General features: G+C 42.0%; 1 protein-coding gene across 1 annotated transcript in view; it reads right to left on the bottom strand.

Annotated features, from left to right (window-relative positions):
• PIAS1 (protein inhibitor of activated STAT 1) overlaps positions 1-18,908 on the bottom strand; it is a 121,230-nt gene that overhangs the window by 51,461 nt on the left and 50,861 nt on the right. The window lies entirely within an intron of this gene.

Below are 18,908 nucleotides of genomic sequence, written 5' to 3' on the forward strand. Positions count from 1 at the left end.
GGTCTCAGTCCCCAGTAGGGGGGTGCAGGGGGCAGCCAATTCATAATTCTCTCTCATCATTGATGTTTTTATCTCTCTCTCCTCCCTTCCTCTCTGAAATCAATAAAAAATACATTTAGCCCTAACTGGTTTGGCTCAGTGGATAGAGCGTCGGCCTACGGACTGAAGGGTCCCAGGTTCAATTCCGGTCAAGGGCATGTACCTTGGTTGCGGGCACATCCCAAGCAGGGGGTGTGCAGGAGGCAGCTGATCGATATTTCTAACTCTCTATCCCTCTCCCTTCCTCTCTGTAAAAAATCAATAAAATACATATATATATATATTTATAATATATATGTATATATTTAAAATATATATATAATTTTAAAATAATTTTTTTTTATATTTTATTGACTTTTTTACAGAGAGGAAGGGTGAGGGATAGAGAGTTAGAAACATCGATGAGAAAGAAACATCGATCAGCTGCCTACTGCACACCTCCCACCGGGGATGTGCCCGCAACCAAGGTACATGCCCCCGACCGGAATCGAACCTGGGACCCCTCAGTCCGCAGGCAAACGCTCTATCCACTGAGCCAAACCAGTTAGGGCTAAAAATAATTTTTTTAAAAATCAATGGAAAATTATCCTCCGGTGAAGATTAACAAAAAAAAAAAAAAAAAAGGAAAGAAATGCCAGATTAAACTATTTAAACTGTACTTTTCCAGGGTAATTTTCTAGAACGAAAAGATCCCTATAAGTTATTAATCAAGGAACTCCTGACCTGTGGGCCACTTAAACCTGTGCAATAAAAGTAGCTTGCTTAAACTGGGTTTGATCCTAGTTGCAAGCAACACTTCCTCCAAAACTACCATCAATTGAACTGCAGTATGTGATGCTGAAAAATCTAAATAACCGTATACCTATATGACTATGAGAAAAAAAAAAAATGGAAAAGAGCTTTGATGCTCTTTCATCTCAATATAGGAGTATCTTATTTATTTATTTAATTATTTACTTACTTACTTACTAGAGGCCCCGTGCACAAACTTACTTACTTACTAGAGGCCCCGTGCACAAACTTACTTACTTACTTACTTACTTACTTACTAGAGGCCCCATGCACAAACTTACTTACTTACTTACTAGAGGCCCCGTGCACAAAATTCGTGCACTTTGTGTGTGTGTGTGTGTGTGTGTGTGTGTGGTGTGTCCCTCAGTAGAGGCGGGAGAGGCTCCTGCCACCGACTCTGTGCTTGCCAGCCATGAGCCCAGGCTTCTGGCTGAGTGGCGCTCCCCCTGTGGGAGCGCACTGACCACCAGGGCCCAGCTCCTGCGTTGAGCATCTGCCCCCTGGTGGTCAGTGTGCATCATAGCGACCAGTCGTTCCACCATTTGCTCTATTTGCATATTAGGGTTTTATTATATAAGACTAGAGGCCCGGTGCACGAAATTCGTGCACGGTGTGTGTGTGTGTGTGTGTGTGTGTGTGTGTCCCTCAGCCCAGCCTGCACCCTCTCCAATCTGGGACATCCCTCTTACAATCCAGGACTGCTGGCTTCTAACTGCTCGCCTGCCTGCCTTCCTGATTGCCCCTAACCACTTCTGCCTGCCAGCCTGATCACCCCCTAACCACTCCCCTGCCAGCCTAATTGATGCCTAACTGCTCCCCTGCCAGCCTGTTTGCCCCTAACTGCCCTTCCCTGCAGGCCCAGTCGCCCCCAACTTCCCTCCTCTGCCGGCCTGGTCACCCCTAACTGCCCTCCCCTGCAGGCTTGATCGCCCCCAACTGCCCTTCCTTGCAGGCCTGGTCCCTCCCAACTGCCCTCTCCTGCTGGCCTGCTCACCAACAACTGCCCTCCCTTGCAGGCTTGGTCCCTCCCAACTGCCCTCCCCTGCTGGCCATCTTGTGGCGGCCATCTTGTGTCCACATGGGGGCAGCCATCTTGTGTGTTGGAGTGATGGTCAATTTGCATATTACTCTTTTATTAGATAGGATTTTTATTGATTTCAGAGGGGAAGGGAGAAGGCGAGATAGAATCATCAATGATGAGAGTCACTGATTGGCTGCCTCCTGCACAGCCCCTACTGGGGATCAAGTCTGCAACCCAGGCATATGCCCTTGACCGGAATCGAACCCACGACCTTTCAGTCCGCAGGTCAACGTTCTATCCACTGAGCCAAGCCAGCTTGGGCAGGAGTATCTTTTAAAGGCCAGGTTTGTGTTTCTACTTTCTGTGATGTAGGAGTTTTGTGTTTTTTTTTCCTTTCTTAGAACAGTACTAAAGTAACTTACCAAGTACAAATATTCATATTACTCACTAGGTATAATTTCAGATTCATTTTAGAATACATGAGTACAGTTAAGTTTTGGACATGGCAAATGCACATGCAGATTTAGAGAAAGAAGATATGACTAAAATAATGAGGCTGTTTCTTGTGCCATATATAGACTCTGTTTTATTACTTCATAATCCCTATTTACATTCTCTTTTACATACAAACTAGAGGCCCAGTGCATGAAATTCGTGCACGAGTGCAGTTCCTAGGCCTGGCTGGCAATCGAAGCATGAGTCTAGCGTGGAAGGGCAGGTCCCAACTGACCTCTGGGCCCTGGGCAGCACCTGGGCCCCCACACGCCCCACTCTGCCTGAATCATGGCGCCTGAGTCCCCACGCGGAGATGCGATGAGCGAGGCCGGACGCCGCGGGCCAGGGTACAACATGGGCCTCTGGGCCACTCAGTGGCGCCACATGGAAGCCGGGCAGGCAGCGTGCTCTCTCCCTTCCGGCCTCGCAGACCAGCTCTTGCGCAAATCCATGGGGAGCCCGACCGACCCCTGTGGTCCCAGCAGCTGTGAAGCGGGCTCCTCGCGGGCGCCAGCACCTGAGTGTGGGGGCTTCCCTGGCACGCGAGCCCTGGCGTCCCAGGTGCGGGTAGCAGGGGGAGTGAGAGCGAGCTCGGCAGACACCCCGCATTCTCACTGCACCTCCGTCCACATCACCCCTGCCCCCCGATAGCTGGCGAGAGGTCGCAGCACGTCGCTGACGCCCGCTATGTTCTGCTCCGCCCCCTGGTAGTCAGCGCACATCATAGCAAGCAAACTCCCAGTCGAAGGGACAATTTGCATATTAGGCTTTTATTATATAGGACTAGAGTGCAGGAAATTTGTGCACAGGTAAGGTCCCTAGTGGCTGCTGCCTGCCGGCCTGGGCCTCCCTTCCCCTGGATGCCTGTTGCTGCTGCTGGCCAGGGTGGGGCTGGCCAGGGAGAGGGCTTGTGGGTGGTTGGCCGGCCGATCCTGCCCCCTGGTCAAACTCCCGGTCGAACTCCCAGTCTAGGGGACAACTTCCATATTAGGCTTTTATTATACAAGCAATGCTCACAGAGTTACTACTATAAATCTAGAAAAACATCTTTTTATACTATGTGGTTTTAGGCATAATTTCCACCATGAACACCAGTAAAGAATTTATAGTTTGGGTCTTAGATAACAGAGTATCTAAAAACTTTTCTAAGTGAGTTAAGCTATCATTATCCCTTTCAGAAAAATTCAGGCCAAACAGACTCTTCATACTAAAAAAGAAGTCTTAGAAGTCATCCAAAATAATGACTTCTAATGTTTGGGGCATGCACCTCAATGTGTACATAAGACAATCCATTGGGATACAGGAAAAAACTATCTACCTGTAAAACAGGAGTTTTAAAAAGTTGAAATTATACATAACATCTGAAGTCTACTACAGTAATTTACAAAAATATCTAAAATTGTATATGAAAATGTTAACTTATATGTACACTAGAGGCCCGATTCACGAAATTCGTGCAAGAGTAGGCCTTCCTTTCCCCGGCTGCCAGCACCGGCTTCCCTCTGGCACCCAGGACCAGGGCTTCCCTCACAGACCCAGCTTTGTCCGGAAGGACATCCAGTCTAATTAGCATATTACACTTTTATTATTATAGATGCCAAATTATTTTGCTGAGCAGTCCAAGTAATCAAATAAGTTTGTAGAACATTGATCTAGAGTTCAACCTTACTTTCAATCCTTTCATTCATACTTTGAACCCTTTTAGAGATGGGGAAGAGTAGCCATTACAGACAGTCCTCAGGCTACATGTCAGACTCAACGTACATCGTTTCATGGTTACGTCGCCATTTCCCATTTATTTAAAAAAAAAAAAAAAAAAGTTCCGTCACTTCGACGTATGTACATATGTGCTTTGTTTGTTATTATTTATTTACCACAAGTAAAGGTCAGGAATTGTTATCTTTCTTTTAAATTTTGTTTTACTGTTTCACTTCATTACTGCTGTGTATGTGCTCCATGTGAGTGACGTAGGTGCTTATGTAGGTGGGTTCCGACTTACGGCAAATTTCGCGTTACATCGTGCCATAGGAACGGATCTCCAATGTAACCCGAGGATCTACTGTACATTGTTAGGCAGAAGGTGGGTAACTGGTGATGAACAGTTTAATTGTAAGAAAGTTTGCAGCCCTATAGAGAGCAGCAAAGTTTAGTGGAAAGTGATGAGATCACATAGACCTAGATTCCAAACTGATTTTGCCACATATTTGCCATATGACCTTAGGTATTTACTTACCCATTTTGAGTCTGTTTCCCTCATATACAAACACACATCCACATACACAAAACTCTAATAGAGTTATTTTGAAGAATATAAATGCAGTAAGGTATTTAAAACAACCAACAATTTCCTTTTCTGTCCCCTTTCCTCCTTATCCTCTTATCCTATACCAGGGCCCAGTGCAAGAATTCATGCACCTTGAAAGGAACTGGGGGCCACGAGGCTGCGGTAGGCACAGGGGTGGGTCTCGGCCCATCCTCCGTGCCCCTGCCTGGCCCCTCCGGCCACGGCCCCCAGTCCCGTCTACCAGCAGCCCTGCTTCTGCCACCACCACTGCCACTCCCATGTGCTGATGGCGCCAGCCCCACTCGCACCCGTTGAGTGATTGGGGCTGGCACCAGCAGCAGGTGCGAGCAGGGCCAGTGCCGTCAGCCTGCAGCTGGCCAGAGGGAGGGAAGCCCGGGTCTCGGTTGTGGGGCGAGGCAGAGGCGGTTAAGGGCGATCAGGCCAGTAGGGGAGCAGTTAGGGGCGATCAGGCAGGCAGGCAGGCAGAGGTGGTTAGGGGCGATCAGGCAGGCAGGCAGAGGGGTTAGGGGCAATCAGGCAGGCGAGCGGTTAGGAGTGAGCAGTCCGAGATTGCGAGAGGCAGTCGGACATCCCTCGAGGGTTCCCGGATTGGAAAGGGTGCAGGCCAGGCTGAGGGATTTCCCCCCTCACCCCGTGCACGAATTTTGTGCACCAGGCCTCCAGTTTTGATATAAAGTTGTTTAAAAAGGCAGTTACTAAAGCAAAATGGCAAAAAGGGCAGAAGGGGGGAAAGGGCTGAACAACAGAACCATGCGGAACTGTTACTAATATTTAAGGCTCAAGTCAAGAAAGAATTATAGCTAAAAATTCAGAAAGAAAAGGAGGGGAAATGGTATTCTTGATACCAAGGGAAGAGAGAATTTCAAAGCAAGAGTGGACAGTGTTAAATGCTCAGAGATCAGTTAAGATATGAATTGAGGACAGGATTTAACAACCAGCAAGTCAAAGGCGATCTTAGCAGGACGTGTTTTAGTGGCATGGTAGGTAGGAGCAAAAGCCAGACTGCAATGCCATCAGTGTGAATAGTAAAGTCATTCGTTAACACTTTTAAAAGCTTTAATTGCTTTTCTATCTGCGATAGCAAATTATACTAAAATCTCATATTTGTGCATTAATTACCATACTATTTTCAATCACTGTAATCTAGCCTAAAGGTATCCAAAGTTTTATAATGTACAGAAATTTGAAATTCTGCTAAGATAGGAGTTTGAATATTGGCGTTTTGGGGATGCAGGATGAGTATCCCTCAGGTAGGTAGTACCTCAGCCTCTCAATGTGACATGAATTTTATACTTGTCAATAGCTCCCAATGAGGATAAAAACAGAAGTCACTCCAATTTTCACTTATTCTATGCTCCAATTAGAGAAATGTTCTAGTGGTGTTCATAATTAAGCATACTTAACAAAGGTCATAGTTACTTTAAAATATTCTCTTATAAATATTAAGCGTTTATGTGTTCATAAGAGAGACAATTTGACCACCACACCCCCGTAAATATTAATTATTAATGTTTCATTTGTAAGGATGAAAAGCATTGCTCAAAATATCCAAGATTAATTGTAATTCAAAATACATAAAATATGCAGGGAAAGTTAAGGATTTTGAAATTTCCTTTTTTTTTTTTACATATTGTTCTACAGACATATGAACTAGATTAAAAAAAGAGAAACAGGAGCTCTAGCCAGTTTGGCTCAGTGGATAGAGCGTCCGCCTAAGGACGACAGGGTCCCAGGTTTGATTCTGGTCAAGGGCACATGACTGGGTTGTGGGCTCAATCCCCAGTAGGGGGCATGCAATAGGCAGCCAATCAATGATTCTCTCTCACCATTGATGTTTCTATCTCTCTTTCCCTCTCCCTTCCTCTCTGAAATCAATAAAGATATATATATTTTTTAAAATAAAGAGAAAAAGAGGAATCATGTTGCAATTTACATATATTCAAAACATTGGACTGTAAAGCCTAGATACATAAAATAAGCAAAGTTGTTGAGATTCTGATGACAGAAACACTGAGCTAAATTCAGTGGCTGTACTTTCAACTGCTCTAAAAATATTTGCTATTCCACCTCACCAGCAGAAAAAGCTAAAAATAGTCATCTTTCTGTTATAGAATATTTCTTGCTGTCTTGGGGAAAGTGAAACTGAAGTACTTATTTACAACATCAGCCTTAAAATCTTTAATGAGCTCTCCAGTTTATTCATACAAACAAACAAAAACCTGGATAACTATGTGATTTTTTAAAACATGCTTGGAATAATAGTTTCATCAACTAGACTGCTAATTACCATTAAGACAGAAGGTGGCAGAAAATTTGTTTCCTCTAATACAATGCATATACTGAATTATCAACAAATTTACATTGCTTTAACTACGTACCTTATCTTTAAAAATGGTAAGTTTTAAAGGCAAACAATATTAATAACATGAGAAGTCACAAAATATTAAAGGAAAAAAGGCAAGATATAAACATAAAATATATACCATAAGTACACTTATACATATGCATTAAAAGATCAGTAAGGGGAAACAAAACTGATTTCTTTGTAACTACTTCTTCACATTGAGCACATATTGGTTTTGGTTTTTTTTTTACATAGCTTGTAAAAAAAAAAACTGTAATATCACACACATTAAATATACAGCTGGAATGTTCTACTGGTAGATTGTGAGAATTTTCAAGGTGGTCAATATTTCACAATAAAACCTAGCTAACGTTTTTGGGGTACAACAAAAGTTACACATGCATTTTTCCACTCATACAACAAAAATGTACCAATACTAAGAAAAAGGAAACAATTGTCACATGCAATATTATTGAACTGTAGCTCTATAAAGCCCTTTGATTTAATTTTATCACACTTTAATTGCAGGTTATTAATAAACTCATTTTCAGTAAACTTGTCTATAATTTTTTCATCATCTTTTATCTTCTGGAGTTTTGTGTTGTTTTTTTAAAATATACTTTTACTGATTTCAGAGAGGGAGAGACAGAAACATCAATGAGAGAGAATCATCCAACAGCTGCCTCCTGCACATGTCCCCCTACCCGCGGGGGCCCTAGTCAGCAACTCAGGCACATGTGCCCTGATAGGGAATATAACCGTGATAGTCTGGTTCACAGGTCAACACTCAACCTCTCAACCGCACCGGCCAGGCATATCCTCTGGAGTTTAACACTATCTGTCTTATTTAGTCTGTCTTTACATTCTGTCTACGTTTACTGAATTAGCAGCTTGGTCTCTTCATGGATTTAATCAAATGAGCCTATAAAGACTCCTTGGCAACTTTAAAGCTACAAGTACTGTATGGTAAATACTTTATCTGGCCCATCTATTCTCTCACAGCTGGCAGGCTATCAGGCTATTTAAAGTCCAGTGGGGTTAGAAACAGGACTGGACCCTAACCGGTTTGGCTCAGTGGATAGAGTGTCAGCCTGCGGAATGAAAGGTCCCAGGTTCAATTCCGGTCAAGGGCAGGTACCTTGGTTGCGGGTACATCCCCAGTAGGAGGTGTGCAGGAGGCAGCTGATTGATGTTTCTCTCTCATCAATGTTTCTAACTCCCTTCCTCTCTGTAAAAAATTAATAAAACATATTAAAAAAAAAACACAAAAAAATAGGACTGGGTCAAACCAAGCTAGCCAGTTACGAACCAAGCCCGATGATCAACGTTTAAATGCAAAAATAGAAAAAGGAAGCAGATTATAATTGGGAAGTTAGTTTTCTTTCTGTTACAAAAATGTGTTGTCTTTTTTTTTTTTTGGTTGCTGGTAATACAACCATTCCAAGTTAGAAAAAAAAAAAAAATCTAAAATTCTGCTACTTGATGATAGCAAGCTAAAAAGCATTTTGATATATATTCTTCCAGGCATTTTCCTACACATACATACATCATGGGTGTAATACACACATTGTTTCCCACAAATTTGCACTGAATACTTTGTGACTTAAAAATTTGTAATAAAAAAATCTTTCCGTGTCAATAGCATGTCTTTGTCATTCTATTATATAGATGTACTATAATTTAACCCATCTCCTATTGCTGGACATTTAGGTTATTTTCAATTTTTCGTTCCAGAACCAATGCCTTCCTGATCCTTTCCTCCCTCCCTGGGTGTGTGGATATGTTTTTCTATAACCTTTATTTCCTTAGGATATCCTCTTAGAAAAGGAATGGGTGAGCCAAAAGATAAACACATCTTTTAAGCTTTTGGACAAGTTGCAAAATTGTTTCCAGAAATGTTGTTCACTTGCGTCAAGTGGTATATGAGAGTTCTAGATTTCCTTGCCAACACAGGGCAATAGATAAAAAACACCTTATTGTCCCCCTAGCCGGTTTGGCTCAGTGGATATAGAATGTCAGCCTGTGGACTGAAGGGTCCCAGGTTCAATTCCAGTCAAGGACACATGCCTCGATTGCAGGCTCAACCCTGGCCTGTGTTGGAGACAACCAATCGATATGTCTCTCTCACACTGTCACGATGTTTCTCTCATTCTGCCTTTCCCCTCCCTTCCACTCTCTCTGGAAATCAATGGAAAAATAAACTCAGGTGAGGATTTAAAACAAAACAAAAAGAACCACACATCTTGTTTTATATTTGTGTTTCATTGACTAGTTTTCATACCCTATTGGCTTTGTGTTGTGAATCACTCTATTCTGTTGTATTAGTCATCTCTTAATTTTTTTCTTTTGATGCTTCAAACCTAGAAACTTTTAATGACTTTGATGAAATTAAATAACAGCAGTTTCTTTGGTACAGGGTAGGTGAAAACCTACCTGGAAAAGATTCATGAGAAAAAGGGAGAAAAGAAATCAGAATCAGTAAATGAAGACACCCCTGGTGAAGAACTTTGTGGTGAAGGCAAAGAAAATGGAGGTATAGCTGGAGATAAATTAAGAGAAACAAAATGTTTTTTTAAAATGTGAAAGTTTGCATAAAGTCACATATTAATGGGAATCATCTAGCAAAGATGACATAGGACAGGGAAGAATTACTAAACAAGGTCCGTGAATAAGCAAGTGAATGGGATCTAAACACGAGTGTAAGAATTGGCCTTAGCACAAAGACCCAATAGTTCATCCAGAGTCACAGAAGAAAATGTATACAGCATATTGTCAGAGAAGTATGTAGGTACTTTCTGTGGGGTACAGGGGAAAGAGGGTAATTGGTACTTTTCATGGTGAGAACTTCTAGAAGTTAACTTTTGATTGGTTCCACTTTCTCAGTGCATAAGAAATATGAAGCAAAGCCAACAGCAGAGTGAAGAATAGTTGTTTGTGAAAGAGAGTATGCCGTGTGAGAATAAGATAAGAAATAGTCATCTAGCAAAGACAGACAATATATGAACTAGTGTAACACTATCTGATGGCTGAGTAAGATTAAGCACTTTTATTCACACAATTATTTCTAAAAGCCTTTCATACATTAAAGATATTCACATATTATAAATACTTTTCCTTGGTTTATTTTGTCATTTAATATAATAAAGTGTTTGGGGTTTTTTGAGTTGTCACAATGAAATTGCATTGCTTCCTTTCTTCAGGGAAAACTCCTTCCTAGCCACAATACTATTTAAATATTACTTATGCACTTTAATGCATTATTTAGACATTTATTTAAATGCAACCTATTGTTTCCTGATATTTAGTTTCACTTTAAGTGAAACTCTTTAAATAATTTTGATGTTATTCTGTTAAGTTACAAGGTAGAAATCTTACTTTTTAATGCTTTATTGGGTATTTTGGAACAATTAAATTCATGCTATTAATTAGAAATTTCACTTTTATGCTATTTTCAAATTGTATTTTTACTTCATTAACTGCTTACTAAGGCACCAGTTCCAGTTTCAATTACTATACCTTTGCCATATATAGAGATAGTATATTTTATATGTGATATTGCATACACCCTTTTCAGAATTCCTGTTTTCACTTCTAGATTATACTAGACATTTTGGTCATGGCACCCACCACATTCTAGTTGAACCTTTGCAACCCACACCTCCTATCACGGAAGTAACTTTTCTATACTGAACAGCCAAATTTCCAAGGGGTGGCCCATCCACTGTCTTCTAGGCCAGTGGTCGGCAAACTCATTAGTCAACAGAGCGACAAACCGCGGCTCCTGAGCCACATGTGGCTTGCGAGCCGCAGTTTGGCGACCACTGTTCTAGGCAATGACTAGGCATGAAAGGATCCATCCATCATTAATAACATATTAACTAAAATCAATTCAAACAACCTTCTTCCAGGATTTGGAGTGTGGAACTTTGAATATTTTGTGTTCTTTTTGCCCAGAGGTAAACAAAATAGATGCTTAGAAAAAGATACAGAGGTGCCATAGATGGAGAGAATGCACATAACCAGACAAAGTATATAATCATAGTTTCTGATTCTGATTTTAATTCTCATATTTTCTTACAAAAAACTTTTCTTAGGTGACCTGGAGTATTATCTTTCCTTGCAATCAAAAAAGCCTACAACCTTGCCCTAGCCCAGTGGTCGGCAATCTCATTAGTGAACAGAGCGGCAAACCGCGGCTCGCGAGCCGCAGTTTGCCGACCACTGCCCTAGCCGGTTTGGCTCAGTGGCTAGACATAGGTCTGCGAACCAAAGGGTTCTAGATTCGATTCCAGTCAAGAGTAAGTAACTCTGTTGTAGACTCCTTCCCAGCCTGGGCCCTGGTTGGGGCTCCTGCAGGAGGCAACCAGTCGATGTGTTTCTCTCACATCAATATTTCTCTGTCTTTCCCTCTCTTCCACTTTCTCTAAAAATCAATGGAGAAAGATCCTCCATTGTAATAATAAAATAAATACAAAAAAGCCTACAACCTAAAGGAATTTTATAATTTGATAAAGTTTCCTTTTCTTCCCTTCACACCCCTCTCGATTAAATTGGATTTTTAATTACAATGACACTAAATTTCTTGAGAATAGACATCTTTCGAAGGACAGTGTCTTCCTATATATTTAACCCTTTGCACTCGCTTGCTTTTTTCTCGATTCCTTTATTCTACTCGGGATTTAATTTTTTAAATACCCCAGATTTTACAAAGCGCGGCAGTAGAATAAAAAACTGGAGTTTCTTTTCATACAAACTTATTTATTTGGATTTTTTTATATTTCAAATTATTGATACATTCCAAGAGTATAAAAAGAGCTGCTACCGATGCTAACCGTGTCGAGTCACACTCGACATCCAAGTGCAAAAGGTTAGGAAATAAGTCCTGCACATTTGATGAGTACTCTTTTGTATTTTATTTAATTGTTACATGAAATTTTCTTCAATTTCCTCACTAGTTCTTAGCAAACATATCATTATTTCTCATGGTGTGGGCCATTAAGAAAATATCTTGGGATAATCTGAAAGGAAAGGGTTCCATGTTCAAAGAATTTTGGGAAGTTGTTACATAAAACATCTCCCAGTTAGAGATTTATAGAGCACATTTTAAACCCTGAGGAATTCTACAATAACAAAACTTATTTAAATTTAAGTTCTCAAACTTAATGGGGCATGGTCAAAGAACACCTACTGGGTTCTCATGAAACCAGTATCTAAGGACCACATTTTGTATAACAGTGGTATATAAGCCAGTAGGCATTCCCTGTATACTTAATTCAACAGTTTCTATTCCCCCAGTAATCATTTTTCCTTGTGGTTTTATTTCCTGTCTCAGAATGGAGCATGTGACCAAAGTCTAGGCTGAAAAGTGCATTGCATTCCTTTGCCAGGATTGATTGGTCAGGGGCTAGATATGGCATTTAAAGTAGTGCAATCATAGTGAAGCTCAGGACTTTTCCTGGAAATGTTAGCACAAAGACTTTTTCTCTTTTTGGCTAGATTTGAATCTGGAAGAATTCTGGGAACTGCTGGGAACTACATAATGTCTAAAGAAGTGGGACCAACATCAATGAAGCAAAGCCACAAAATGGAGAACATTAAATAAATTTGTTACACAGTCACTCAACAGACATTTCTTGAGCATGTATAATAACATTTATAATATGTATAAGATATTATTCTAGGTGTTTGGAATACTCAATGACACAAGAGACCAAAACCTCTGTCCTTATGGCACATACATTCAATCTGGAAAGGAAAGATAAGAGACAATCCTAATATATAAAAAGCCAGGGGCCATCATGACCGAAACAACCGGATGGACGACCAAACAGCAGGCTGCATGGGGCAACAAGGCTGGCAGGGGGGTTAGTGAGAGATGACAAAATGACTGAACAGCAGGCCAGCAGGGGGGACAGTTGAGGGCAATCAGGCCGGCGAGGTAGGGGGGGCAGTTGGGGGTGACCAGGCCGGCAGGAGGGGCAATGAGAGGCGACCAGGCCGGTGGGGAGAGGGGGCAGTTAGGAGCAACCAGGCCAGGAGAGGGGGGCAGTTGGGGGCGACCAGGCTGGCGGGGGAGAGGGGGGCAGTTAGGTGTGATCAGGCCAGCAGGCAGAGGTGGTTAGGGGTGATCAGGCTGGCGGGGGAGGGGGGAGGGCAAGTTAGGGGCAATCAGGCAGGTAGGCAAGCAGTTAGGAGCCAGCGGTCCTAGATTGTTAGAGGAATGTCCGACTGCCGGTTTAGGCCCGATCCCTGGGATTGGGCCTAAACCAGCAGTTGGACATCCCCTGAGGGGTCCCAGATTGGAGAGGGTACAGGCTGGGCTGAGGGGACCGCCCCCCCCCCCACCCGTGCATGAATTTCATGCACGGGGCCTCTAGTCCTATATAATAAAAGGCTAATGTGCAAATAGACCAAATGGTGGAATAACCAAACAACCAGTCACTATGACATGCGCTGACCACCAGGGGGCATGCACGGAATATGACGGGCATCAGCCACAGCAGGATGGTGGAGCAGGTGAGTGGGGGCACCAGACCAAGGTGGGGTGCCAGTCGCCGTCATCGGGGTTACTAAAAATTGTTTGCTCTCACGTGCCGCAGTCTCGCCTGGCGCTCGCACCTGCTGTTGGCACCCAGCACCGGCCCTGATCGCTTGGCGCTGTCAGCAAGTGGGAGCAGCGGCTGCCAGCCCTGATCGCCCCTCAGGGCTTCTTCACCCCGCCTGCTCCTGAGGGACAACTGGGGCCGGCAGCTGCCCCTCGCACCGGAAAATCAAATGGAGAAAGATCCTCCATTGGGGCCGGCAGCTGCCCCTCGCACCTGCTGCCGGCGCCTAGCGCTGGTCCTGATCGCTTGGCACCATCAGCAGGTGCGAGTGGCAGCTGCTCCACCTCCCCCTGCTCCTGAGGGGTGATTGGGGCAGTATCTGCCACTCATATCTGCTGATGGCACCGGCCCCACTCGTACCCGCTGGGAGCAGTGGCAGCGGGAGCAGGGCTGCCGGCAGACAGGGGACCAGAGGCCGCAGTGGGAGGGGCTGGGCAGGGGCGCAGAGGATGGGCCAAGACCTGCCCCTGTGCCCACCACAGCCTCTTGGCCCACAGTTCCTTTCAAGGTGCACAAATTCATACACTGGGCCCCCAGTATAATAAATAATGTTAGGAAGTGATAAACACTATGGAAAAAATAGGGCAGAATAATGGGGACTTGAATGGAGGATGAAATTTTAAATAGGATAGTCTGGGTAAGGCTCCTAAAAAATATTGATATCTTGAGTTAAAGGAGGTGAAGGAGATAGCCATGTGAATATCTGTGGCAAGAGCATTTCAGGAAAAAACAACAACAGCCATGCCAAGGCCCTAAGAACATACAGTATATTTGAGAACAGCAAGAAAGCCAGTATGGTTACAGCCAAGTTAACAAAATGAATACTAGTAGATGGAGATAGCAGACAGGTAATGAAGAGAGGACTAGATCGTAAGAATTTTGGATTTTACTATGAGTTACAGTGGAGGCCAATGGACAGTTTAAAACAGAGAAGTAGCATGAGTAGCATACATTTAAAAGAAATCACTCTGGCTGCTACGTTGGCTGATAATACTATAAAGCGGGACAAAGGTAGAAGCAGAAATCCACGTAATAATCCAGGTGAGAGATGATGGTGACTCAGATCAGAGTAGCAGTAGTGAAAGTTATGAGAAGTGGTCAGATTCTGGATATATTTTAAAGGTAGAGCCAACAAGATTTGCTAACTAATTAGGTTAGGCCAGGATGAGCCTAAAAATTTTAGCCTGAGCAACTAGAAAAATGAAGATACCCTTAACAAAGAAGGAGAAGACTGTGGGTATAATTTGTTTTGGAAGAAAGAACAGATCTTTCCTTTGGACATAAGTTTGAGATAGACATCTGAATGGTGACCTTTTTAATAGGCAGTTGGATGAGACTCTGGAACTAATAAGAAAGATCTTGGCTAGAGATATAAATTTAGAATCACCTTAATTACTATTTAAAGCCTTGAGACTAGATAAACTACCCAAGGAAATAAGTATAGACAGAAAAGAGATCTGGGAGAAGAAAAGGAACAAGCAAAGAAGTGTTAAGAAGAAATGACCACTGAGATAGAAGGAAAATTGAGAGGAGTTTCCTGAAAGTAACATATAAGAGAACCTGGTTAACTGTGTCAAATGCAGCTAATAGACTGAGTAAACTAGGAATTGAGAAGGGCTTTGACATCACAGATCTTTCAGTGGAGTGATGGAGCAAAAGCCCAACTGGAGTGGACTTAGAGGAGAATGAAAGGTGAGCAGTTGGAGACAGAGATTACGGAAGATTTGCTCATGGAATTTTGCCCCAATGTGGAGCAAATTAATGAGGTAGAAGCTGACAGGGAAATGCAAGGTCAAGAAAGGATCTTGGGTCCTATCCGGTTTGGCTCAGTGGAGAGAGTATCTACCTGCAGACTGAAGGGTCCCAGGTTCGATTCCGGTGGTCAAGGGCACATGCCTGGGTTTTGGGCTTGATCCCCAGTGGATCAGCAGGAGGCAGCTGATCCATGATTCTCTCTCAGCATTGATGTTTCTAGCTCTCTCTCCCTTTCCCTTCTTTTATGAAATCAATTTAAAAAATACTATATATAAAAAAAGAAAAGAAAGGATCTTGGTAATGTTCATGGTTCTCAGCACCAAGCCCTTCATTCTTTGCTTACATAAACTAATGGGTTAGCTTTTATGTTTATGACAGTTTAAAGTGAAATTTTCTACCATTTGCAGGTGTTTTTTTTTTTTGTGTGTGTTGTGTGTTTTTTAAAGCCAAACCAGGCCAATTATTTGCTCTTGTCATCTTCTTTTTTAATATATTTTATTGATTTCAGATAGGAAGGAAGAGGGACAGAGAGATAGAAACATGAATGATGAGAGAGAATCATTGATTGGCTGCCTCTTGCATGCCCCCTTATTGGGGATCCAGCCTGCAACCCAGGCATGTGCCCTTGGCCAGAATCGAACCCGGGACCCTTCAGTCTGCAGGCTGACGCTCTATCCATTGAGCCAAACCAGCTAGGGCCTATTTGCAGTTTTTAAAAAGAAAACTGAGCCCAGCCAGCTTGGCTCAGTGGTTGAGCGTCAACCTATGAACCAAGAGGTCACTGGTTTGATTCCCAGCCAGGGCACATGCCCAGGTTGTAACCTCGATCCCCACCCAGTATGGGGCATATAGGAGGCAACCGATCAATGATTCTCATCATTGATTTTTCTGTCTTCTCTCTCTCTCTCTCTCTGAAATAAATAAAAATAATATATTTTTTAAAACCGTTTTTTAACCCTTTGCACTCGCTTGCTTTTTTCTCGATTCCTTTATTCTACTCGGGATTTAATTTTTTAAATACCCCAGATTTTACAAAGCGCAGCAGTAGAATAAAAAAATGGAGTTTCTTTTGATACAAACTTATTTATTTGGATTTTTTTATATTTCAAATTATTGATACATTCAAAGAGTATAAAAAGAGCTGCTACCGATGCTAACCGTGTCTAGTCACACTCGACATCCAAGTGCAAAAGGTTAAAAATTAACTTTTAATTAAACAGTTTGTCACAGTTGATTTTCTAGTAGTTTTCTTGAACAAGAGTTCTTGCATAAAAGTAGCTGGAAGTTTCTAGCTACACTAACCACTCTAGACCAGCAAGGAAAATTATTTTAAACTGAGGCCCGGTGCATGAATTTGTGCATGGGTGGGGTCTGGCAGGCCCACCCCGATGGGGGCCCATCAAGCGGGGCTGGCGGGGGGGCCGAGGGCAGTTAGCCGGCTGGCCCTGCTCCTGATTGGGGTGTTGGGGGCCAATCGGGGTCCAGGCTGGCCAGGGGCGGGGGCCAATCAGGGTCCGGATCAGGCTGGCTGGCTGCTGCAGTGTGCATCATAGCCACTGGTCATTCTGGTGGTTCCTGTTGCTGGGCTTTTATATATATAGATAGATGTTTCACTATCTACCTAGTAGTACAGACTGAAATGAAATGAGTGTGTCCTTAGTTTTTCTTAAATGTGTCTATTTTCTCTAGCTAAGTATAAATATTAAGGATTTGCCATCTACCTTTTTCCTGTTTATAAATGTTGGCCACTTTATCTTTCATCAAACATTACTACTACTTATATAATTGCATTTAGATATAGTTTAATAGCCTTTTCCAAATCCATTTTACACTATCTTTCTTAAATGAAGTATAAGGATAAAACACTAAAATTTGAGTAGCAGCTTATATTCATGAACCAAGAAAAGGCTCTAAAGACTGTAATTATCTAATGTAGATATTAGGCATTTAATAACATTTACCCAAAACTGATTTTATACTTATAATAGACAAACTAGAAATTCCAGGCATGTGAATAAACACTGACCTTATACTTCTGAAATATATTGCTTTAAGAGAACCTTACAAATTATTATGTTTACTTTCCCCCAGCAAGATATGGAATTTCCTTCTGATAAGGATTAAGAGTACTCATGAGGTTGAAGGTAGTGGCAAATGAGCCCATATTCAAGAATACTTGCTAAGATCAGAGGGAAATAGCTGTAAGTTAATAGACAATCCCTGACAAACATCTAATACAAATAAGCAAACAGGTATAGTTACTACTATCCTAGATTCCTATACCTAAGTAGAGAACCTATCAGTTTCTTTTTTTATCATATTTTTTTAAAAAAAGTTTTTATTAATTTCAGAGAGAGAGGAAGGGAGATGGAGAGAAACATCCATCAGCTGCCTCCAGTATATACCCTAACATGGGACTGAACCCACAACCTGAGTATGTGCCCTGACCAGGAATCCAACCAGCAACCTTGCTGTGCACGGAATAATGCTTAACCAACTAAGCCACACTGGCCAGGGGAAGAACTGATCAGTTTCAAAAGTTGAAATGTTATGAATATCAAGATTAATTTAACGGAGCTGAACCAAAAGAATGCTCAAGCAGAAATGAGCTTCTTAGACTTAGCTCATTGCTCAAAACCATCTTTCCTCTATGGCAGTGGTCGGCAAACTCATTAGTCAACAGAGCCAAATATTAACAGTACAACGATTGAAATTTCTTTTGAGAGCCTAATTTTTTAAACTTAAACTTCTTCTAACGCCACTTCTTCAAAATAGACTCGCCCAGACTGGTATTTTGTGGAAAAGCCACACTCAAGGGGCCAAAGAGCCGCAGTTTGCCGACCACGGCTCTATGGTATCAAATAATCATAAAAATACCAGTTTTGCCATAGTCCCCAGGTAAGAAGAGTGTTAAGTTCCCTCAGTCAATTTCTTTGAATCCCTCCTAACAAGAACATCTTACCATGAAGAATAATGCTAGTCTTTTAAAGATCTAATAATGATTTTTTTTTAAAAAACCACAAAACATGCCCCTAAACATAAGCCAATTTCATCTGTATTCAGCCAAAGAAATAGCAATGCTCAAGGAAAGCTTACTGGGCTGTACATTACTTTAAACATGGCACATTACTGTAAGGTACAATTTCAGGAATTTTCAGCAATCAGACCAATATGTTGACTTTCAGAATCAACTTTCTTCACTCTATAGATCAAACTGTTTTCTTGCATTTTACAGATCATAGTAAAAATAAAATTGAGGGGTTTTGTGGGGTTTAATATAGGGATACCACCTGCAGGCTTAGAAAAAATGCCACAGTGAGGAACTAAAAACATTAGATGCCTGATGAAGGGGGAAGTATGAGGTGGGAGAAGCATGAGTAAAGACAAATGGCAAGATGCCAAAAACAACTTTCCAGTGAAAGTTGGACCAGTTTTGCATACAGGTTAAGAGAATAATTTTGTTCCTGCTCCTAAAGCTCACCTTCATACCACAAAATTCTCTATTCAGAGAATCTAGAAAATCTAGAAGCATGCATTACTTTCTTCATGAGC

The sequence above is a fragment of the Eptesicus fuscus genome, chromosome 5 (assembly GCF_027574615.1).
Source record: "Eptesicus fuscus isolate TK198812 chromosome 5, DD_ASM_mEF_20220401, whole genome shotgun sequence".
NCBI classification, from domain to species: Eukaryota; Metazoa; Chordata; class Mammalia; order Chiroptera; family Vespertilionidae; genus Eptesicus; species Eptesicus fuscus.